This window comes from Pteropus vampyrus, unplaced genomic scaffold (genome assembly GCF_000151845.1).
Source record: "Pteropus vampyrus isolate Shadow unplaced genomic scaffold, Pvam_2.0 Scaffold336, whole genome shotgun sequence".
Taxonomy (NCBI): Eukaryota; Metazoa; Chordata; class Mammalia; order Chiroptera; family Pteropodidae; genus Pteropus; species Pteropus vampyrus.
This window is the reverse complement of record NW_011889117.1, coordinates 2,423,538-2,447,556: the sequence shown is the minus strand read 5'-3', so window position 1 is coordinate 2,447,556 and position 24,019 is coordinate 2,423,538. Positions and strand designations below refer to the sequence as shown.

Genomic DNA, 24,019 nt, shown 5'->3' with positions numbered 1-24,019 from the left:
AAATTTTAAATAAAAATTAATTAATAAATTAATTTAAAATAAACATGCAAAAGTCCTTTCATTCTTACACTATCTTACTGGATCTTCACAACCACTAAATGATGTATTAGGACCAAATGTGATGCCCCCATGGTAAAGAAAGGAAACAGGTGCAGAAGGAAAATGAGGTACAGAGGGGCTCGCAACTTTCAAGGTCCTCTGAGGCAGGAGACATAACTTCTTACCATAAGTAATAGGATTTTCCCAGAGAGGCAGACAAAAAATCGTTCTCAAAGGCCCTTCTTTCCCCTACCCAAGTCGTTGTTATGCTTATATTCATGCCTTTAGAGATAAATACAATTTGAATACAAGAAGATTAAGCAATTGGACACTTTTCAAATGTTGTGTCAGAATTATCACACCATTATATAACAAGCAGAAAGGACAAAACCTAAAACTGGTCCAGCTGTGGAGAAACTAGAATACTTGAACCACTGCCTAGAGCCCTGACTACAGCCATCTTTTTACATCTCAATCTAGAAGCAAGGAGCAAGCTGCAAAACTGCTTATACACTTGGACTCAGTAATTTCAATCCGCAGAATACAGCCCAGGATAAAAATAAATCATTTGTATACTTGAAACTAATTTAAATAAGTTTTTAAAAACTACGTAGATGTCTAACCAATGTACACTTGAAACTAATTTAAATAAATAAGTTTAAAAATAAATCAATAATTTGTGAAAACAAGGAAAAAGCAATGGTTATTTACATATAATTCTGAGGAAATTAGATATAGTTCACATGTTTAAGAACAAGAAAATATTTAAGCATAACTTAATGTAAGTGGGACTACACTAAAAGCTCCATTAGGGAAGGAATGGCACTCAACAGATGCCTAATAAATGAAATTAAGAAAGCTACTAAAATGACAAGGATGTGAACTAACCTTACATAAGGACAGCAGATATCAAATACCCTATGCAGACCAACGAGATCTACAAAAAAAAAATTTATAATGATAACAGCTAACTCTATATATATTAAGTCATGTAATCCTTACAACCACAGAGGTAAGTACTATTATTAATCTTCATTGTAAAGATTAGAAAACAGAGGAACAAATAAAAATTAGGGACACCCTAGGACAGTGGTCTCCAACCTTTTTGGCACCAGGGACCTGTGCTCCTATGAGAATCTAATGCCTGATGATCTGAGATAGAGCTGAGGCAGTGATGCTAGCTCAAAGGCTGCAAATATAGATGAAGCTTAGCTAGCTAGTCCCTACACAGATCTTACTGCGTCTGCAGCCTGGGGCTTGGGGACCTCTGCCCCAGGACACCTATGTAGTAAGGGCTTGAGCCAGTATTTGAATCTAGGCCTGTAGGCTCCAAGCTCCAAATTCTTAACCACATGTTTACATGGTAAACATCTTTGACTTCTTCCTAACTCATCAAATGAGGATTAATGGTCCCTGTCTTGAGATCTTATTAATTATAAGGATTCACTGAGAAAAAATCTGCAAAGCCCCCATTTTTCTAGCACAAAATAGGTACTCAAAAATGGCAGAATTTTCTGAATTCATAATACATTTACGGTTAATGATATACCGATAAGAACTCTTGGGGTTTTGGGGGGGGGCGCGAGGTGAAAGAATACTGTAGCCATGGTAACTGGAGGTCTGGCCCTCAGCAACCCTATTGTGCTCTGGGAGAAGGGACTGAGGGCTCAAAGTAATAAAGAATTAAAGTGATAGATGGGTATGAAACAAGACATTTCAGCTCTGGGACCAAGTTAGGGGAAAACAAACTCTGGGACACAAAAAAAGAATGTCAATCACCAGAAACTACAGAGCAGGCTTTATGATAACCTAATAATGCTTACTACCAGGATTGCATTCAACCTCCATTAAAGGGTGATGGTGCCTTTTAAACTTAATGCAACTCCCTTTCAGTTGAGGGACCCTTTAAGTGAAGGACCTGTTTAAATCTTTAGGCCTCCTTCATCCAATAGTTATTGAGTGCCTGCTATGTGCTATAGATAGATACCAGAAAATGAGACAACCCCAACTCTGCTCTCTAGTAGGGAAGGCAAGCAAACACAAAATAAATACATACACAAATCAGCTAATTTCTGGCAGAATAAGTACTGTGGGGAAAAAAACAACAACAATGACAACAAAATAATGTAAACCAGTGAAGTGGGGGGACCATTTTAGATAAGGCTGATAAAAAGAACTCAGGAGCTGAGATCTCAGCAGACAAGAAGACAACGATGTGAAGATCTAGGGGAAGAGAATTCTAGGCAGAAGCAAATTCCGAGAGGCACGGTGCCTCAGACGGGAATGGGCTCCCCTTTCCTCCAATGCCCTGAGCCTAAGAGTTGGAGATTCTCCCTGCTGTCCCAGAAAAGCATAAACAATATCAGCAGGTCCAGTGACACCTAAGTCTCACAGGAGGAAGCTTCCAAGGGGACTCTGCCAAAGTTCTGTCTTGGAGGAAGGCCAGGGAGTGCTTAGGGATGGGAGTACAGATGGGTTTTAGACTTAGATTCTGGCCAATCCTGGCTCCATTCATTGGTGGATGAGTAAAGATGAAAAAAAATCACTGAGTCTCCTTCTGTTTGCCCATCTATAAAATGAGATTAATAACTCCTATCTCCTGGGGTTATTGTGAGGAATGAGTCAGATAATGGATGTCAAGTGCTTAGCACAATAAACACTAAATATTTAGTATTAGTGATAAAATGGTTGTGTAATAGTAGTAGTACTAGCAAAAAGGACATCAAACACAAGTGATTAGTCATTATTATTATGAAATACTAACATAGTATCCAATACACTAAAGAACATAAAGAGCATATATTTAATCCTAGGGAAGTAATAAGTTGATTCAAAGAGGTGCATGGACCTCTCCACCATCATCCTCAAGATTCAAGGACTTAGAAGAAAGACTAGGTCTAAAGCAAAGACCTTTTCCATTCCTTCAGGACCTATCCCAGGTCACACCAGAAGAGCTGAATTAGCCTCTTTTATTTGAGGGGCTAAGGAAGGAAGCAAAGGGGAGGAGAGAGTCAGGGAAGAAGGGAGGAAATAGGCAAAAAAAAATTTCCCTTACCCTCTTCCCAGATACTTGAAATGCTTTCTCCAAGAACCCAGCTTTTCCTTCCAAATTAAAATTCAGACAGACAGCAGAGATTGAGTTTACTCATTTCAAAATAATGAGAATGAGTTGGTTAAGTCAGTGGATAGTCCCAGAAACAGCAGAAAGAGCCTAGTGCCCAGGCTTGGCTCCAGAATATATTTGCTGAATGACCTTTGGCACAATGCTCAATCTCACTAAGCTGATCATCTTACCCTTAAAAGTTCCTTCTCCTTTTCTCCCCATCACAGCTTAAAAGCCCCAAGACTAGCCAATGTGCCAAACTAGAAACTCAGGCACTGCTCTTGCTTCCCACTCTTCCTAACACCTACTTCTAGGTGTCTCTCATTGCTGAGTGGTTGCCAAGTTCAGCAACCCCCACCCCAATCAGTTCTAATCCAATTACTGTAACAGCTCTCATGGAGCTCAAAGCCTCCAGACACACCCTCCAGATCCAAATCAATATTATCTTTTAAGACAACATTTTCTGACTGCCTAGTTTATGACAGACACTATTCTAAGTACTTTACACATACATCATCTTTTAGTGTGTACCTCATAAGTTCGTAATGAGGATTATAATTATTCCTATTTTACAGATGAGAAAACTAAGGTTCAAAAAGTAAGCTGCCCAAACGACAAAGTTAGCAAGTATTGGAGCAAGGAATTAAATCTAGGTAGTCTGACTCTGGTCAACTACTACTGTTGCTAATCTTCCTCACTGCTACTATAATATTTCTAAAACACAAATGTGATCATAAGATGCCTCTGTTTAAAACAGTTCAGGTTATATGTCAATGATATCGCAATTAAAAAAAAAAACAGTTCAATAGTTTCCCTACAGAACCAAATTCAAGCTATGCAGTGTGGCATCAGTGAGTCAGCCATTATGACCAAATCAAACTCAATGGGAGCTTAAAAGGAAGGAAGCAGGGAAGCTCAGCAGAGGGGCAGCGGCACACAGTAGATATGAGCCAGAACTCTGGAGTGAGACTGCCTGAGTTCGGATCTCAGCTCCATCATTTTCCAAATAGCCTTATACAAGTCATTTCCTTTCTGAGCCTCAGGCTCCTGATCTGTGAAACAGAAAAAGTACCAATACCTACTTCATACCTTCATATAGGCATTGTGAAGATAAAAATGACTAAGCACAGACTCTAGCACACAATAAACTCTCAAGGTTATCACTGCTCTTAGAGCCCTCACATCCAGACTCCTCACAGTTCCAATCTCCAGACCTTTGCTCAAACGAGCTGCTTCCTCTGGTCCTTCAGGATTGGGCTCAACCGTCAGCACCTCCCTGAAAGGCTCACTGGGTCACGGGCCACTTCAATATTCTCCCACTGCCCTCTGGGCCACAACGTTCAGCACTCTATGCTGAAATTGCCTGTTTCTGAGTCCATCTCTCCCTAGGCACTGTACTCCTTCTAGGCACCCCATCAACCAACAAGCAGTGCCCATGGCAGTCAGATGCTTGTTAGTGATAACCTCAGCTTCCTCACTGGCAAAATGGAAATAAAAACAGGAAAGAGACCAATACCCACCCCTGGAGAGATGTAGGGATTCCAGGAGACAATCATGCAGAAGCTCTTTCGTAGGAACTGTTATAACTCCTTGGAGACAGGGGGCAGAAGGCAAAGCACAGGGAATTAGGCACCTGAAGACAGGCCATAATTTTACCCTTAGGGCCGAAGAAGAGCTATATTCATTTTTTTTCAGTCACTTTTTCAGTCACAGGGAGGCTCTAGTTTATAAATATCGGTAGCTCTGGAGTGGGTTTGTGTGGGTTCCTTTTAGGGAAGGTGTCTTTTTTTAAACATACCTGACTAAGCTGTTCTTACAGGATTCTTTAATTGAAGTATCACTATATTACAAAAGAAAACAATCTGGAAATGTAGTCATTACTCCATGGGGCCTCCAAAGACATTTTCCTGAATTACCTTTACTTATCTTTAAAACTCTTTCACTGCATGTGGGATTTTAAAGATAAATTATTTAATAGTCAATACATTAATTACCTTATTCTCTTTTTTGCTTTTATTTATTTATTTTTTTTATGGTGACATTGGTTAATGAAATCCATTAAGTTTCAGCTTTAACTTTATTCTTAAATATTAACTTTTATCCTGGCCTTTATTATTAATACCAGGAAAGGGCTAACATTTACTGAGTCTTCACCACACACTAAATCCTTGACTAATATCTCACTCCTAACAATGCGGAGAAGTTGGCAATATTATCCCACTTTACAGAAGAGGGAAAGGAGGCTTAGAGCAAGTAATTTGCCCATAGTCACCAGCTAGGTGGAGGAGCTGAGATTTGAGAAATAGGACCTCCTCCAAAACCCACTACACTTACACTGCTTTAAAAAATAACACCTTTGGGATATCTAAACACTAATGATATGAAAAGAGTACTGTTAAGTTGTTAAGTGTGAAAATGTGGGAAAAAAATGTAAGTGTTTTTCTCTCTTACAAACGCTGCTAATATAGTTACGGATGAAATACAAACTAACAAGATCCATGAAGAGATTTTACAAACACCTTGTAAGAGGAATAAAACAAAAATAATGGTAACATATCTCAACTCTTCACAATTCACCACATTATGTTAACCTTATGAGTTAGGTTTTCTTATTCTCATTGTATAGACTAAGAAATGTAGGAAAAGGCTAACATTTACTGATACTTCCAATGATCTATGGGAGGCAGATACGATGACACTTGAGTGTGTGCACAGGTTCAAACAGGCTAAGTAACTTGCCACACTGAACGTCTACCTCCAATGTCTACACCACAGTAAGAGGCCTAAGAGGTTTAAGCTACATGCCCAAGCTACATGTAACTCCAAGAGAGCGGCAGATGTTGGAATTCAAACTCAGGCATTCTGCCTCCAATCCTGGTTCTAACCACCACATACCATGCAGCCTGGACACAAAAGGTAGCCTCTTTAACTATCTGGCTTTTCTGAATTGCAGATGTATAATTCTCATAGAGATCACAGCATGACCGATTTCCTATTCATCAGAGCATATTGGAGAGCATTCACTACTCCATGGGACAAAGGAACAGTCAAGCAGCCCAAACCATCCATGCCCAGGAGTCTCAAGAAAGGGAGAAAGGCAAGGCAGCCGGAGCTGGGAAAGGGGCTTCTACAATTAAAAGATGTCTGCATGGTGAGGAATGAAATCTGGGGTGAGGGGAAAAAGCCACCCCTTCTCTCAGCAGTTCCTCAGTCCCGGGTTTCAGGCTGCCGCCTGTTTGATATTGTGATTAAAGTGACTTTTTCAAACCTGGGGGTGGGGATCGTTAAGGCAGCTGTAGAAAGGAAGATGTGAGAGCACCAGGACTGCAGCCGAAGAAACCTAGACTCATCTATTAGCCAGATGACCTTGAACAAGTTACTTAATCTCAGTTCCCTCAGCCATTAGAGGAGGATAATAGATAAATTGTAAAGATTCAATAAAATCCAATAGAGTACTCCAAAAACTGCTGGCTATAGTTATTATTATTGTAAAATGCCCACATTTCTAGGCCAGGTTTCCACAACGTATAAATTCCGAAACCTGTGCACCTGTGGAAGCAAGAGAAGGCATATCAATCCACCTAGCCATGTGCCTTTTCCACGTGGAAAAGAGACCTCTTGAAAATCAGGTCTCTACTAGGACAGAGAGAACCCAAATAGTCATCTAAGATGCCTTTTAAATCCCAGGATTATGTTTCTGACATGGGATAAGCTCTCATCGAATAAAACCATCATTTTAAATGCTTCCACAGGCCCCTACTCTCCCTCCTTTCCCAAAGTCCACTGATTCAGGCACCACATTCCTTGCACACAACTACACTATTTATGCTTGGTGACTCATACCAGGCTCCTAAAGTTTTATAAGATTTCTGCAAGCTCATTGCTTCCAATATTGGGCCAAAGAAGGCAAAGCACAGCTGGATACCTAGCCCAAGATCTAGCAAAGTTATCACAGCATCATTACAAATCAGAGTGTCAATTTTCCACAGGTTACCCTAAGGTTAGTCAACAATCTGAAAGGCACAGTTGCTGAGAGTGATGAGCAAGGACAGCATTCTCCCTTTTATCTCTAAGTTTACAATCTAACCAAGGAGGTTCTAAGTAATCATTTTGGTTTAAAAAATGTTTATCAAGAAAAATGTAAACTCCCCCCCAACACATCTTAGAAAAATGAGGGAGGGGGGTTGGAAGTTATATATACCTTTAAGCCCCAATTTCTGGGCAGCATCAGCAACTGCCTTTGAGTATAATTAGATGTGCTCAAATGACTTACTTTTACTCACTGATGAGATTACTCAAAATTTAGATTTCTTATCATTGTCCTTAGCAATGACATACTTGTGGCTGAGTATGTTCCTAGGAGGAAAAGCACTTGGAAGTAATTTTTAAATGTTTTCACTTAGGATATACTTTAGAATTTCTGATAGAAAACTTAAGCACCTTTAAAATCCAAGAAGTACCAGGTAGTTGACTCCCCATAGATATGGAAGACCTTAGGAGAAGAGGGCTAAAAGCATTACATATCACTTTCCCCAACTCCAGCCAAAGGCAAATTACCTGCTTCTTCTTGAATTTCATTCTACCCATCCTGCTAATTCAAAGCAAAAAAGAAAACTTGGGTGAGGAGGAAAAGAAAACATTTTTTAAATACACATCAGATAAAAAAAATTACAAATAAACATGTATGTAGATTCAGATTCCCTCTTAGTGGTTCAAGGAAGGAGCTAACGTTGTTTGGAGAATTCAAGAAAGACTTCCTTGAGAAATTTAGATAGTTTTGAATGAAATAAAGCATGTAACTGGCAGAGGACATGGAGGCAGAAGAATGCTGAAGTTGGGTGTAAAGACAAGCTGGCTGCCTCGGCTAGAAAAAGACAGTGGCAGAAGTGACTCGGACAAGAGAATGATTGGCAGCCTGCCCAACAGAGCACGTGAAGGAAATCAGATCTGCTACAAGCTCCCAGACACTGGGTTTCTAAGCAAGGTACTGACAAAGACCCAGAGCAGCACAGACCTTGGAGATAATCAGCCCCATACTTTATAAATGGGGAGAATGAGGCCCAGTAGCATTAAATGACTTGTCTGAGGTCTCACAGTGAGTGGAAGAGCTGGGACTAGAGCCAAATGCAGACCAAATCCGTTATTGAAGAGAATCTGACATTCATGTGAGGGATGGGGGAGGGAGGAAGGCAAGGACACAAAATAGTCTAGTCATTCAGGTTTGTCCTGATTAGGGCCCAGAATAGGATCATGCTGGAAAAGGGCCATGACAGGTAACAGCCAGGGAAATAGGTACAGACGACCTAAGACATTTAGCAAGGAAAAACCCACCAAGACTTAGAAATAGATTAGAGATGTGGGTACAAGGGAAAGAATCATCATAAGGCACAATTTTCATCATCTACCAACTAGCATTCACCTTCACGAAGCTCCCATACAGAGATAAGCCGGCAGCTTCCGTTCAAGGTCCAGGCACCTGCCTTTCCTTGGCCCATTTCCAGGACCTAGAAAACCAAGGACTCCTTGGAAATTCCAACACCTGTGACGCTGCTGACTTGGGGTATGTCATACTCTCTACCCAGGGTAGGATGGCAGGTGAGGAAGCAGCAAGACAAGCTAGTTGATTATTATCAGCTATGAAGTATTTACCAGAATGATTCTATGTCAAGAATTATGTTCATATTTAAGCAAGAAATATTTAGGCATTTAAATTTGAAAAAAAATACACAGAAATCAAACTCCTGGAGAAGTTTTAGCCATAGTTTTAAAAGCTAAATGCTAGAATAACTGTAATCAAGTACAACTAATAGTCCTCAGAAGGCAGCCATGCCTTGTACAAACTTTAAGGGATGTGTCTGGATGGAAAGAAAATGGAAAATAATACCCCAGCATAAAGCTAACCACCACTTTCCTATTTTCAAAGAGAAAGCTTTGGTTTTGTGCATAGAACCTCACTATTCAAAGTGTGTTTCAATAATATTAGCATCACTTGAAAGTTAGAAATGCAGATGCTCGGGCCCCACCCTACACTTACTGGATCGGAATCAGCATTTGAGCAAGACTTCCCCCAAAATGATTTATATGCACATTTAAGTTTGAGAAGCAGTGGTGTAGAATACTTTAAGGGTGCACTGTACATAGCAGTACATAGATAAAGTAGCAAACAGGCAAATAAAGAGACAAAGTACCTGTTCGCTTCCTGTATACCACATTTTATTAGGTCCTTCTTAGACAGATTTCCAATGTTTTTTAATGAATTTGATACTTACTAATGACCAAATGATCTAAATGTGGGATCTATTTCACTTCCTGAAATAACACAACTTAGCTCTAAGGCTTTCTTGAACACGAAATATAAAACAGCTTAGTTGTTCTGAAAATACAATAATGGTTAATTTTATCCAAGTGCCAACACTGGGTTCAAAACAATTCTCCACAAGCCCCATTAATTCCTACACGTTCCTGGGAATATCATTAAATCCCCCAGCATCTCTTAGAAGCAGGTGCTTGGCAAACATCCAATCTCCAAATGACACTGAGAAGGACGTGGTCCTAAAAATGCAGTATTTTCCTGCCTTGTCCTGCCAATGTAGCTTCTCAGGCCCAAACTCTCTCCCCTATTGAGGCCTCAAACAGCTGCACACTCGAGTATTTCCCAAAAGGGAGAAAGGTCAGAGGTGTCACTATCCCGTAAGCACTTGGGATTCCAGCTGTGGAGAAATTAATCTGGTTAGGGGTTCAGGCTGATCAGCCCTGAGTAAGATCTGGAAAGGCAGAGGGAAATACAAAAGAACTTACTGAGAGGCTCTTAAGAGAGAAGAGGGCCCAGATATTTGTGGATTTTAAGGTGGGGGTTGGGAGCAAGGCTTGACAGATACATGTGAGGGGATGATAGATAAGTATCCTTCTCCCATCTGCATCCCATGGACAAGAACAAAAAGAGTGACTAAGAGATTTCTCCAAATGACCTCTTTACCTGAGAAAAGAAAGCCAGTGTAGGGAGGAATCTTATGAGCTAAAAGACTAGAAGAATCTTGAGGGAAATAAAAGGAGAAAACAGTACCCATCTAAGCAGAATGTTATAGGAAGCCAACCACCAAGAGGATTAAGAGTCCTGTGAATAACCAAAGCATGAGAGGGGATTCCTTCCCAGTTTAAATCCAGCGCTTGAGGCATCGGGCAGTCCTGGACTTGAGGCCATCTCCAGCGCCAGGGGAAGGAAAGAGGGAAATATCTATTACCACCAAGAAGTAGAGAAGTGTCCAAAGAGAGTTCGAAACCAGAAAAATGCCTGGGGATAGGGCAAGCCAAGAGAGAATTCCAGTTAGTAGAAAAATATAAGATAAAGTAGATACAGGAAAGAAAACATGCAGGCACCCCTTTAGGAGGGGAATTCAGGTGTGACTGACTGGAGGAAAGTGTGCTCAGAAAAAAAGGCCAAAGAAGCAGAGAAAGTGCTGTGCTAAAAATACCTATTCATCAAAGGAAGAGGAGGAAATGGGTGCACTGACCAAACAGGGAGAGCATCTAAAGGGAAATGGGGTTCCAAAAAGGGAAGGAAACTGAGGAAAAGAAAATGTCTTGGATGGCAGAAAAATTCAAGAACCATGCACCATCCTCTGGGAATGAGAGGACTCAGAAAAAAGGTGTGTCCTCCCAGATTTAAGAAGCATCAGGAAAAGTGGTTGCACCCTGAGAACTGTGTAACCAAAAGGAGTGCATTCTGTACATTTAGGAGTACAAATACACTCTCGGACATGAAAATGAGTTTCCTCCAGGAAATAAGGTAGTTCGATTTGGGGAATTCATGAAAAAGGTGACTGGAAAAAGCAGTGTATTCCCTTGTGTCATGGCAAATATGTACCTTTAAACTTCAGGATTTGGATCTCATTTTCGGTTGTCTCTGGATATGAGGTGCACTCCAGATTTGAAGGGTTGGGGGAAAGGAAGTGGCCTGTAAATTTAAGAAATTCTGGAAAGCATGTTGCCAGACTTGGGGCCTGGAAAAGGGGTTCTTCCTTGGATTTGTAGACATGTAAGTACCCCAAAACTTTGGTTACTGCATCCCAGATGTGAGAGGCTCGTTAATGGGGTGGACACCCAAATTTGAAAGGGAGTCTTGCTCAGACTGAAGGCTGGAAAAAGGAAGTGTCCTCCCAGTTTGGGGGGGCCTAAGAACGGGGTACATCTGCCTGGGGGGACTTTGGAAACTGAGATAAAATCCCAGAGCTGGAACTTAAGAAACGGGGTCCGCCAGCCATATTTTCAAAACTAGAAAAAGGGGACACTCCCACAGTCGGGGTCTTAAGAAAGGGGTGTGCTCCCCAGAATAGGGTAAAAGAGTCAATTTAAAAAAAACGCGTTCCCAAACCACAAGCGAACAGCAAGGGCTGGTGGTAGAGTTCTCAGGGGCCACACAGATAAGGATCTGGCCCTAGCGCTTACCCCCACCCCCAACAGGCCAGCTCCGCGCCCCGGGCCCGCACCCCCGGCCCAGCCCCCTCGGGCGGAGTTGATTGGCCGAGGCCGCCGTCACTCCTGGGGGCGGCACTGGGGATTGGACACCGCTCGCACGCCCGCCACGCTCTCAGCAGCGGTCCCCGGGCCTCCCTCCGGGCTGGGCGAGACCGGCCAGGCGGGGAGCGGGGCCGGTCAGGGGACCGGAGCAGCGGTAGCGTCCGCCACGGTCCCCGCCCGCACAGCGCGCGCCCGACGCCGGCCCGCCCCTACCCGGCTTCGGCCAGCCGGCTTCGCCTCGCCGCGCCTCACCGCGAGCTCACCTCACAGCCCCGCTCCGGCTGCGCCGCTCCAGGACCAACCGACAGAAGGACTCTGCGTGCTGTGCACCACGTGACCCTCGGGACGCGCCCAGCGTATCCCCCGCCCCCCACACACACGCACCCTCGCCACCACCGAGTGACGCAGGCCCCAGCTGCCCCGCCCTCGGCCCCGCCCTACCCGATCACCGAGGCGACGGCTCAGGAGAGCTACGCCCACTGCCCTGACGCGCGGGAACCCGCGGGAGCCCTGATCCCGAGCTCCAAGTACCACTCACCCGCAACCGCTGAGATCACACGAAGCTCAGGACTAAACACTATCCATCCCCTGTTAATTTTGCCTCCCAAATGCATCTCGAACCTCCCACTTCTCTCCATCCCACTGCCAACACCCGGGTCTAAGCCACCATCACTTCTCTCCTAAATGATGGTGGTCTCTATCAGCCCATTACTCTTCCATCTTCCAATACATTCTTAACACACAGATAGTGGGAGCTTTTCAAAACGCAAATAAAATCACAGGCATCCACAGCTCAAAGCCTGTTTCCCACTGTTCTTCCGATTAAGATCTAAATCTTTGCTGTAAGCTTAACTACCAGGCTCTTGAAAGTCTGGACCTAAACTACCTCTCACATTCTAACACATCCAGCTTCCCCATTTCTCAGCCTCTTTCAAGTACTCAAACAAGCCAGGTTCCTTTCCCCTCAGGGCCTTTGTACTTACCCCTCCTCCACTTTGCCTCATTAACTCCTAGGATTCCAATTGCCCATGTGATTTCCCAGGGGCCATGATGGGAGTTGCAGCCTCCTCAAAAGGTTCTAAGATGTTTTCCCAATGAGACTTGGAAAGTCCCTAGGAGAAATGCTAAACGTAGGTAATTTATGAGGACAATAACAACTTTATTTTACATTGGAAAGGTGACACAGCAGCCAGATTACACTCCTGAAAACATAAATGTAATCATGTCACTTCCCAGCTTAAAATAACCAGTCTATCTGTATTCTCCACTCTTGCTCATCCTCTAGCCACACTGACTTTCTGTCAGTTCCTATGGTTCTTTCCAAGCTCTCTACAGCTGCTGGGCCATTAAATAGACTGTTGCAAAGGTGATTCTTCATCATGCAGGTTTCTGTCTTCTCATTGAGACTTTCTTTGGCTACATCATCTAGAAGTGCTTCCCTCAATCACACACCTCTCCCATGGCAATTACTCTCTACCTTATCACTTCAGTTTTCAACAGAGCACTTAACATAGTTTATTATTTCTCTTGGTTGTATTTGTCTATTTCTGGAATTTGAGTTAGGGACTCTTTATACCTACTGAATTGTCAGAACTTGATGAAAAATATATGCTAAGTGTGTATCTGGGGAAGTAATGAAAGGAAAGAGAATATTGGTATATTTTTCTTTGTCCTGAGACTGTAGGAGAGGTGCTCAGGGCTGGAGACTTACCTCAGCTGAAGTAAGTCAGAGGACAGTGCTTAGGAAGAGGTTCTGGGAAACCAGGGACAAAAGTTTCAGCTGTGCTCACTTTGGCAGCACATATACAAAAATTGTAACACACAGAGAAGATTTGTGTGGCTCCTGCCCAAGGATTACATGCAAATTAGAGAAACGCTCCACATAAAAAAACAGAACAAAACTTCAGAAACTTGAGGACCAGAACTACCTACATGAACCTAGCTAAGTGTTCAAACACAGGAAGAAAGAACCTTTGCAGGATCCTCTCAGTTTACATTTATTAACATGAAGTTGCTCAGATGTTAGTGGCTTTTGTAGCATATACAGATTTTGTTGCCCCGCAACCACAGTAATGCCAAGAAACCCAGATAAATATAACATGTCTCTTCATTTATTCGACTTGCATGTATATAAGACCCAGGTTGAACTGGGCAACAAAAACAGAGCAGAATGAGACTTAGGCCCTACTCTCAAAGAGCTCATAGCCTGGTAAAGAAATCATCACAATTTGTAAGTAAAAAATTGTATTACCTATTGTAAATACAAGCACTTACACTGTTGCAAGTACAAGCAAAACAAATATAAGGATATTGGGGACCCAGAGCACTGACAAGAGGGCAAGCTTGGAAAATAATCGGGCACAACAGCGACTCCAAGAAGCAAGCAAGAAGCAGCAGCTGCTGCTGCCAGCAGCAGCACACACCACAGCTGGGATTCAATCCTAACATCCCTTTGTCTTTGAGTCACTCACTCAAGAAGCAAAAATCTTGGCCAGGAGACACTGTTGATTGGTCAATCTCAGGTCACATGGATTAGTCCAGGCTTCCAGGGGAAGAGAAGAGGAACAATCTATAGCTACAGATATTCCATCAAATGGGAAAAGAGGGAGGAACTGATGCTGGCCAGGCAAAAATAACTTGATACAGATATGAATAAAGTACCTTGGGAGTTAAGCTCTTTCTGATTAAAAAAAAAAAAAAACTGCAGAAACCGGGCTTGCTAGCTTCTTCTAAACTGGACATTCACTATTAGCCACAGAAGTCCAGTTTGCAAAGTTCTGGTTTAAAGCCCAGGTCTAACCACTGCCTCCTAGCAGCATCCACTTTTCTGCCTTAATTAAGATCCTCCCCAGCATCTCACTAGTAGTGAGTCTTAATGTCTCAATTCTTTCTTACTTAGAGGCATTCTTTGTACAGGGTAGGCATTCTACTAATAGTTGTGATTGTGTGAATGAGTGAAAGAATGAATATATAGCAGCCTCGAGTACAGAGAGTAGAATCTCTCTTGCTAAGTATCCAACAATTTTAGAACTATGGTCTCATTCCATTAAAAGATAGCTCCACAATAAAACCGTGTATACACACAAGGTATACAGTAGTAGTATGAAAGGCATTCAGTACTTGCATGGAAGAGTCTTTTCCCTTCCTAAGCATCACTTTTCATCAACTCTGAAATATCTACCCTCACTCACATAACTACCACATATAAGTTAAACAACATGAGAAAATGTATTTTAAACTGCAAAGTTTTATGTAAATGATTTTCTGATTGCTTTCATACTAGATTTGTCATTGAGAGTGTTTCAAAATGTCCCTAGCTACAGAGAAACAGAACTAAAGACCTAACATAAGATAGGATATTCAATTAGGAAAGTGATCTTTCTCAGCTTCTACCCAGCAAACTTTATACTCTGTCCTTATGTAACCCCAAGGCTTTTATAATGAGTCAAGGGAAAAGAGAAAAACTAAAACAGAAAAGCAAGCCTCTTAGCTGTGACCCACAGACCCCACGTACTCAGAATATCACCAAGCTTGAGCATGTCAGTTTCCAAAGCAGGAACTGGAGTATCATATCTGCAGCACAGAGCTGAGTGTGAGAACTCAGGAAGCCGGAAACCACAGTCACAGCAGTATCTGAGAGGTCCAAGAACCTCTACAAGGCGTCAGGGGCCCAAGGGAAGCCAGTTGAGCCTTGGCCCTGGCTTGAAGTCTTCCAGTCTGGACCTGATGGAAAGTTCCTGAGGTCCCCAAGCTATAGTACTCTCTAAATAAAGGGGAGGAGAATTAAGTAGGAATTCTAATATATTTCCAGCATTTTGCAAGATTATAAGGAGGGAGGGAGAAAAGGAGAGTAGAGAACATTTTTGATTCTTGTTCTAGCTGCTAAAAAGAATGATAAAGTCCACCTGGACAACTTCAAGGGCAGGGACTATGCTTTGTTTTCCTTTGTCCCTTGGGAGCCCTAGCACCTAGCACTGTTCTCTGTAATTTAAGCATACTTAATACATGTTTCTTGTGGGTTAAAACTTATTGCAGCCCAGCTATAAAGAGAAAGAGGAAGGTGTTTAGCCCCAGGGACTAAGGGAATGGAAGTTATAAAGAAGTCTCTAAATCTGCTGGTACTCTACTTTGCTTCCCAAACTTCTTGTAATTTAATTTTAAATAGTTACTGCTGTCACAGAGTTCAAACGACAGAAACTATATAAAAGGTATACAATACAAAATCTCCCTCAAATTCTTGTCCCTCATTGGTCCTGTTTCCATTGGTAACTACTACCCTTATTTTCTTATGAATTCTTTCAGCATATCTTTATGCATATGTAAGCAAATTTGAATACAAGTTCAAATATATTTTGACCCTTTCACAAAAAAGGAAGCATTTATATATGTAGTTTTCCACCTTATTTTTATCACTAAACAACATGTTTTGGCCACCCTATAATATATTTTGTATAATGGTATAAAAATAACTTCCTCATCATTTTGTTTTAGTTTACTGCTGCATAGTATTTCTTGTGTGGATGTACTATAATTTGCTTAATCAGTTCCCTACTGAAGGACATTTAGGTTGTTTCAATCTTTGCAATTAAAAAAAAAAAAAAGCCATGTTCCATTTACAAATAGTACAGCACACATGTGCAGACAAAACTGTAGTCTAAATTCTCAGAAAGGGGAGTTCTGAGCCACTAGGGTACATGCACTTATAATGCTGATAGAAATTGCAAATATCCTATATAGATTTCCCAAAGATGTAACTCCACAGTTGCAAAAATGTGTCACAAGTAATCTGTTACTTGTAACAATTAAAATCCAGCCATTTATTTATAGTTTAAGAAATAGAAGTGGGCCTTTCCAGCCACGTTTCTCTTGCTCAGGCTTGCTTCCACTTCTGGAAGTGTACTTTCTATTCTAATAAAACTTAACTTTTCTACTGTGAAAAAAAGAGAAAAAAAAGAAAGAGAAGTGGTTTCAATATTATTCCCATTTGTTATTCTCACTAACTTGAATTCCTGATAGGAAGAAAGCTGAGTAATTTTTCTGCTGAGGCATGTCTATAACCCATGTATGTCACACATGTCAACGTCATCCCCATGTGTCTTTAAAAGAGATATATTGGACATTATCTTGATGATATCGATGTAGAGCAAAATATCCTTAAGATATGGAAAGGACAAGCCATTAAGGAAAATACATATTCAACAACATAAAAAAATATTCTATGTGTGGATGTACATATATACATGGGTGATCTCAGGAAGACAGGGAAATGAAACAGGGAATGGAAGGAAGCTAAAGAGGAATAACTAAAACAAGAAGAGACCAACCATTCACTTTCTTCCCAATGTTTATAAACAATGTTGCAATAATTCCCTTATTGTTGGTCATTCACAACGTTTACAATTGTTATAAGCAATGCTTCAATAAACAGCCTTGTACAGTTAAAAAAGGAAAGAGAGAAAAAGTGGGGTTGTGTCTAGCTTAATGGAAACTGTAGCCCAAGAAACAAATCTATGATTGAGTGTATCAGTGTAATTATGTGCATTCGAGATTTTTTAAAAAATGGGTGGTGATGGTGAAGAACATTGATAATTGATGTCCTGCAGTCCAGACCCCACTGGACTCCTCACCTACTTATTGACCCCTAGACCCAAAAACTCTCTCCCCCTTTTCTGTTGTCCCATGTTTGTGGGTTTGAGATCTCCCCTCCCTACCCAGCCCAGCCCGCAGTTCCCTTGATCCTAAAACAGTATCTGAAGTCTACTCTAGATTCCAAATCCCAGACTCTAAATAGCACCACCAAAGAAATTCACTGGATGACAGTTATAGAGAAACAATTGGTTATGGGTATTTTCACACTCAATTCCATTTTCCCTCCCTTCCTTTCCCAAATCATTGTCTTTTTTATTTTTTCTTACTACTTCACAAGCACTTTTCAGGCCCTTATGCTTTTCAAAGGTTTATTTATCCTAGTTGCTAAATCATCACCCCTCCTCCCACTCATATCCTTTTATTTTCAGGGAAGTCTTTTTATTGCAGGAAGTAATATAGATGCAGAGACCTGTGCATCCCTGGCTAAAGTATACATTAAGGGTACCATAAAAGCCCAAATGATGAAACATAATAAAAACGTGAATACACGAAAGAGTTAGATCCTGCCCACATTTAACTCCTGTTGGGAGGTCTTATTTATTATCATCATTTTGCAGCTGAAGATATGGAGACCCAGAGAAGTTAAGTTGCTTGTCGAAGGTCACATTTCACATTGCTAAGAATAATTTAGCAATGTGATTAAGACAGTTTTATTCTAGATTTCAAGCTTATTAATTCTAACTTAACCAAATTCTCAGTAGAGTCTGCCCTTAAACTCTCTTTGATCTGGCCTGTTTGCCAAACTATTCAAGTTCCTATTCTAACATAATAGTAATCATAAGCAAAGTAATCCTTCTAAAACATCAGATCCATCTACTCTTGTGCACAAAACCCTCTAACGCTGTCCCCTTCCTAACTGAAACCAAATCCAAAATTTTACCTACAAGCCCTTCTTGATCTGCCTCTGGTGTTCCCTGGTGCTCTGACCTTGAATTCTCCACTCTTTGCTTTGCTCACTCCAGTTACACTGAATTCCTTGCTTTTCCTTGAACACACTTCTACCTAGGGTTTTGTACTTGCTGTTCCTCTGCCAGGAAAGATCTACCGCTAGATAATCACAAGAGTGACCACTTAATTTCCTCTGTTCTCTTTTCAAATGTCGTTTTATCATAGAAGTTCTTCTCCCTGCCATCCTAAATTAAAGTGTCCTGTCCTTCTCTATCTCCCCTATCCTCATTTACTTTTCTTCAGAGCACTTATCACAGCCTGGTATATAAAAATGTTTCTGTTAATCATCTGTTTCATATCCTTAGAATTTAAAATTCTTAAGGGGCAGGAATTTTGTTTTGTCCACTGCTATATCTTCAGTGCATGGAATTATGTCTAATGTAAATTGAGAGCTTTATATTTTATATGAATGATAATATCAAACAATATTTTTGGAGTGCTTCCATTATGCCCAGCACTCTAAGTACTTTAGATATTTATTTTCTTATTTAATCTTTACAACAACCTTATGAGATTTAACAACCCTTTTTATGTGATGTCCAAAACTTTTCTGTGGCCTATCAACAACTTGCTGAGAAAAAAGGAAAAGTTGATTTGTAGCATTTGCAGATATCTGTGGTGTAAATACTCACTCTGTGGCTGATTTCAAACTACCAGTGTGAGATCAATTGGCTTACAAAATTCCTGAATATTTGCTAATCAGTTCATGAGCTGGTATGAGCCCACTCTAGCACACCACTGCTACTGCAAAGCATAAAAAACCTCTCACAAATCAGCCCTTATCTAACTTTCCAATGGAATCTCCTTTAATGCTCCAACTCACCCACAGAAACCACTTTCAAATCATAGGGAACTCCTGTCTGTGTGAGACTTTCCCCTGCTTGTGTATAGTCAATTGTCACTAGACGATGTGCTCTATTTCTAAGGAGTTCTTTCATCGTTCTTCAGTCTGCATCTATACTGATGCATCTCCAAAGTAACCCCAATCGATTCAACAAATAGTTGTTAAACAACCAGCACATTCCAGGCAGTATGCTAGGCACTGGGGAGATAAAGATAAAGGAGAAGGTAAAGTTGATGTTCTGCTTACAATTTGGTAGTGAAGGCAAATGTCTAAGAAATGAAGTTGAATTATGACCTAAAAAGAGCAATAATGAGGGGTTGGTTGAGTCTAACAAGGGTGGGCAGAATTAAGGCCAACTTCCCAGAGGAAGTAAAACAGAAATATCTTTAACAGACATACTCTAGGCAGGGACATAACAGGTAATTTGAGACTTCTGAAACAGATTAAGAAAGTGGGGTAGGACATAATAAAGCTTCCTAGACACCTCTGTATTCCCCAAACTCTCAGTAGGAAACGCTACTGAACTCCAGTATAGCAGAATCTCCAATAGGAAAGTGGTAAAAATCAATGAATAGATCACAAACGAATAAGAGGGAAATACAACAGTCGACATCTTGAGAATGCCCAAATTTTATACCTACTGATTATCAGCAAATCATGGCCAACAAACTAGGTATTCTGTTGATAGATCAAAGAATGCCACAGAACTTGAGAGACCTGTTTCAATCAGTATAAACATCAGAAAATATAGCAAAAATCATTGCAAATGACAAAGCAATGTTGGTGAGATGTGGAGAAAAGTAAACATGATGAATATATAAATATACAAATATACAAATAAATAAAATTAACATTATGTGTCAGCCACAGCTTTCACTTTTGCCAAAATTTTGTAAATTAGATTCTATTATTATCCTACAGATATTTCACAGATGAGAAAACTGATTTAAAACAGGTTAAATAACTCAGTCACACATACAATGGAGTGCTGGAGCCAGTTTACACTGGCTTGTAAGTACTGATTATTAAATATTCAGTTGGTAGCTTAACATAGGCCATAGTAGAAGTGTGGGAGTATTTATACTAAGGATATTAGCAAACACTACATATCATACTTTTTTTGTTTTTTTGTTTTTTTGTTTTGAGAGCAAGTTTATCAGCAGACCATTGGTAGTCTTAGATATTATTATAGGCTATGGGGATATAACAATGGTGAGAGATGGTCGATGAAATTAACAAATAAATAAAATAGCTGGTATTTCAAATAATGACAAGTGCTACTGAGAAAAATAAAGTATGAAAGGGAATTGAAGGATTTTCAGTGTAATTGTAGGCATCTGGATGTGATTTTGCATATGATTATGAAAACATCAACCTGTGGTCCTTAAGAAAGACATTAAGAAATAACTGGAGGGATAATCTTGACTGAGAGTAATGGGAAAACACACACACAGAAGATAGCATTCAATTCGAACTGAATCTTGAAGAGTTAATATTAGATCTTTATATATCAGTCAAGGTCATGCAAGGAGGTAGAAACCACATGTTACTTGAAGAGAGAGAATTTAATATAATGGATTATTAATTACATAACTGAAGAAGTAAAAAGAAATAGAAGATATGGAAGTCCTAATTGCAGAAACAGTTATCACCCTAGGGCCGAAGGAACAAAGAGAAGAGGCTGAAATTATTAGAACACAGAAACTTAGGGGAGGGGCTAAATGGAGCTGAAACTCAGACCTCTGAAGAGGAGGTGCTGCTTGGCAGGTGCTTGGGTCTCTGAACTCAGAGGAACAGCCCAATGAGTTTGGGATCCATACCTGTGAGTAGGGAACACTGGGCAGTTTGGTGCTGGTGTTTCTGAAGAAGGGATAATAAGATAGGTTCTGTAAGTGTTGGGCAACAGCGAACTTATTCAGCTGCTGAAATGGGAAAATATTGCCACTTCCAGAATTAAGAAGCTTTGCTAGGATGCCACTGGTAGGAACAGGAAGCAAATAGGAAAAAGACTTCCATCTTTCCTCTTCCAGTCTTGCAGTATCCCCTAGAAGTCTGTTAGAACTTAGCAGAGAGCTGCTATTCAACAGAAAAATATTGTTTGCAGGGTCCCAGCCCCCAAATCATAAAGCAGAAGGATAGATCTGGAGCTGAGACAATAATAACTGACTCACCTGTGATACATGGTTTAGAAGCCTCTGCATGCTCTGGCTCTTTTAAGCTTCTTTGTTACAGTCACATGGCCTTCTTGCAGGTCCTTAAAGACACCATACTTCCTCCTGCTACAAGGCCTCCTGCATATTCTATTCTTTGCTGGGATATTCTTCACCTTTTAAATGCTCTTCCTTACACCAAATCTCTCTTTTATATGTTTTCATAACACCATTAACCTCTTTTGTAGCACTTGTTGCAGTTATACATCTTTATTTATTGATAAGGTGTTTTGATTAATATCTGCCTTCTTGAACAGGAGGGCAGGGGCCATGACTGTTCTTATACTCTATTGTTAACATTCCCAGTGTTTAGTTTAGTGACTGTGACATAATATAAATTCAATATGTATTTGTTTAAACAATTATTTCAATACCCTGAAAATAAGGAATGAAGCCATGACATGAGAAGAGATCTGTATTTGAAAACAGGAATTTGGAGGCTTCTCATTTCATTTTGCTTTAGATTCTGGAGGTCCTTAGAAAATTCCTTGTTTCTTTTTTCTTTATTTATTGAGGCAGAATTCATATGACATAAAATAAAATTAACTATTAACTATGCTAAAGTGTACAATTTTTGGCATTTAAAACATTCACGATATTGTGCAACCATTACCACTAATTCCAAAGCACTTTCATCACCCCAAAAGAAATCTCATACCCATTAAGTAGTCATTTCCCCTCACCCGCTGGCAACCACTCATCTGCTTTGCATTTCTATGGGTTTACCTCTTCTGAATGTTTCAGATAAATAGAATCATACAATGTGTAACCTTTGTCTGGTTTGTAGCAGTACTTCATTCCTTTATATGGCTGAGTAATATTCCATTGATGTTTGTACCACATTTAGTTTACTCATTCATCAGTTGATTGATATTTGGGTGGTGTCCTTTTTTGTGTGTGGCTATTTTGAATAGTGCTGTTATGAACATTCATGTACATGTATTTGTTTGAATGTTTCCAACTGTTTTATCTATACTTAGAAATGGAATTGCTGGGTCATACGGTAATTTTATATCTGACTTTTTGAGGAACCAATAAACTGTTTGCCAATGCAGTTGCACCATTTTATGTCTACTAGCAATGTCCGAGGCTTCCACTTTCTCCACATTGTTGGCAATATCTCGTTTCTTTTACAACCACTGCATGCAAGTCATGTTCATGTTGCACATATTTCAACTCTGATGCTTCATTTATATATTGATGTAGAACCTGGTTATTTAGGGATGTTTGCACAAGTCATATTTTTTTGGGCTTCCTCCAGAAAATTATTGTTAAAGAACTTTTTTTTTTCCAACTCCCAAAAAGACTGAGTCTATCAGCTACAAACATTTAGAGATACTATCTTTCTGGGCTATTCTTCGCTGTACAGGGTCATTCGCTCATATCATTAAATTATATGGTTTTTATCATGAAATCACATTAACCCCATCACTGTGGCTTGATGTTTCTTTTGTTTTCCATTCATCATTTTCAAGGTATATCTCCATCTTGCAATGCCATGTCAACAGGATCGTCCTCTCTGTGGCTAGATTTGCTTAAATCCCAAATCTCTTGCAATATTATGTTTGATTGCATTTCTTTTTGCTTCCATTAGCAGATGTTTTTAAACAATACTCTGCCTCCTAATTTGCAATGTTTTATCCATCTCTGTGGTTGTCAAATCAGGATATTTTTGAATGAAATATGTCGCTTTCTCTAGCCCTCTATTCCTGCTTCTGCCACTCCTTCACTTTATTTTTATTTATTTATTTTTGGCATTCCTGGGTGAGCTCGAACATTCTTTCACTTTAAATAAAATTAATATTACTCAATTTATATGCATTTGTCAAACCTCATCTATTAGACAACTAAGTTTTGTGCATTTCACTGTATGTAAAATTTGCCTTATTAAAAAAAGAATTTAAATTCTAGTTAAAAAAAGAACATGTAATGAAGTGTTTAGGGATGAAGTATACTGGTATCTATAACTTACTTTGAAAAGCATTAAAAAATTACATTTCATGTAGGTGTAGGTGGATAGATATGTGGTAAAAAAAATAGCAAAATGTTAAATGTAAAATAGGTGGTGGGCATATGTACTATTCTCTCAACTGTTTGATAATTTTTATTTTAAAAAATGTTGAAAAAATACTCCTTAACTGCTCTGACGACGTACATCAATCAGCTCCTTACAAAAGAATATTTTGTGATCACTTATGTCATAGTCTGATAACATCAATTTATTTCACTCAAGGAAATGAATATATATTTAGAGGAATAAATGAGATAATATATAGAAAATGCTTTGTAAACTGTGAAGTGCCATATGCTATTATTAGCACTATGATGTTCAAGGCATGGTGTTCATGTAAAATGTTAATACAAAACACTATATTTGTTCTTTCAAATGTTTTCTAACTAAAGCGGAAACTCTTCTTTTTTAAATTTAATTTTATTATTTATTTTATTTTTTTTAGGCGAGGCAACCCTTGGTTGACTTTAAATTTTAGTTAGACTCATAAATAAAACAAAAAAAATGTATAAGTGGGTCTTAAAGAAAACTAGATTAAAAATAGACTTCCTTTATAAGATGAATACTAATTTAAAAAAGCAAATATTGAAAACAGCACCTTCTTTCTGTAAAATTCACATATGGACATAAAAAGCTCACGTTGGCGCAATGTATTTAATTTTCAGTGAAATTCTCTAAGTATAATATCTATTACTTCC

At 39.8% G+C, this 24,019-nt stretch overlaps 1 protein-coding gene and 1 non-coding gene across 6 annotated transcripts in view; one reads left to right on the top strand and one right to left on the bottom strand.

Moving 5' to 3' along the window:
* The window catches only part of PHF20 (PHD finger protein 20), a 106,316-nt gene extending 94,281 nt beyond the window's left edge, over positions 1–12,035 (bottom strand). For 3 of the 5 annotated variants that reach the window (XM_011378353.2, XM_023522263.1, XM_023522264.1), the window contains exon 1: positions 11,923–12,035. The gene's annotated coding sequence lies outside the window, so the exon portion shown is untranslated. Of the gene's footprint in view, positions 1–11,006; positions 11,097–11,922 lie in introns of all 5 variants that reach the window. The other 2 variants (XM_011378354.2, XM_023522266.1) reach the window with 2 other exon arrangements.
* Positions 12,036–13,441: 1,406 nt separating this feature from the next.
* On the top strand, positions 13,442–13,547 carry LOC111730827. The gene has a single exon (XR_002776839.1). It is a non-coding gene; the product is annotated as a U6 spliceosomal RNA (small nuclear RNA).
* The last annotated feature ends 10,472 nt before the right edge of the window (positions 13,548–24,019 follow it).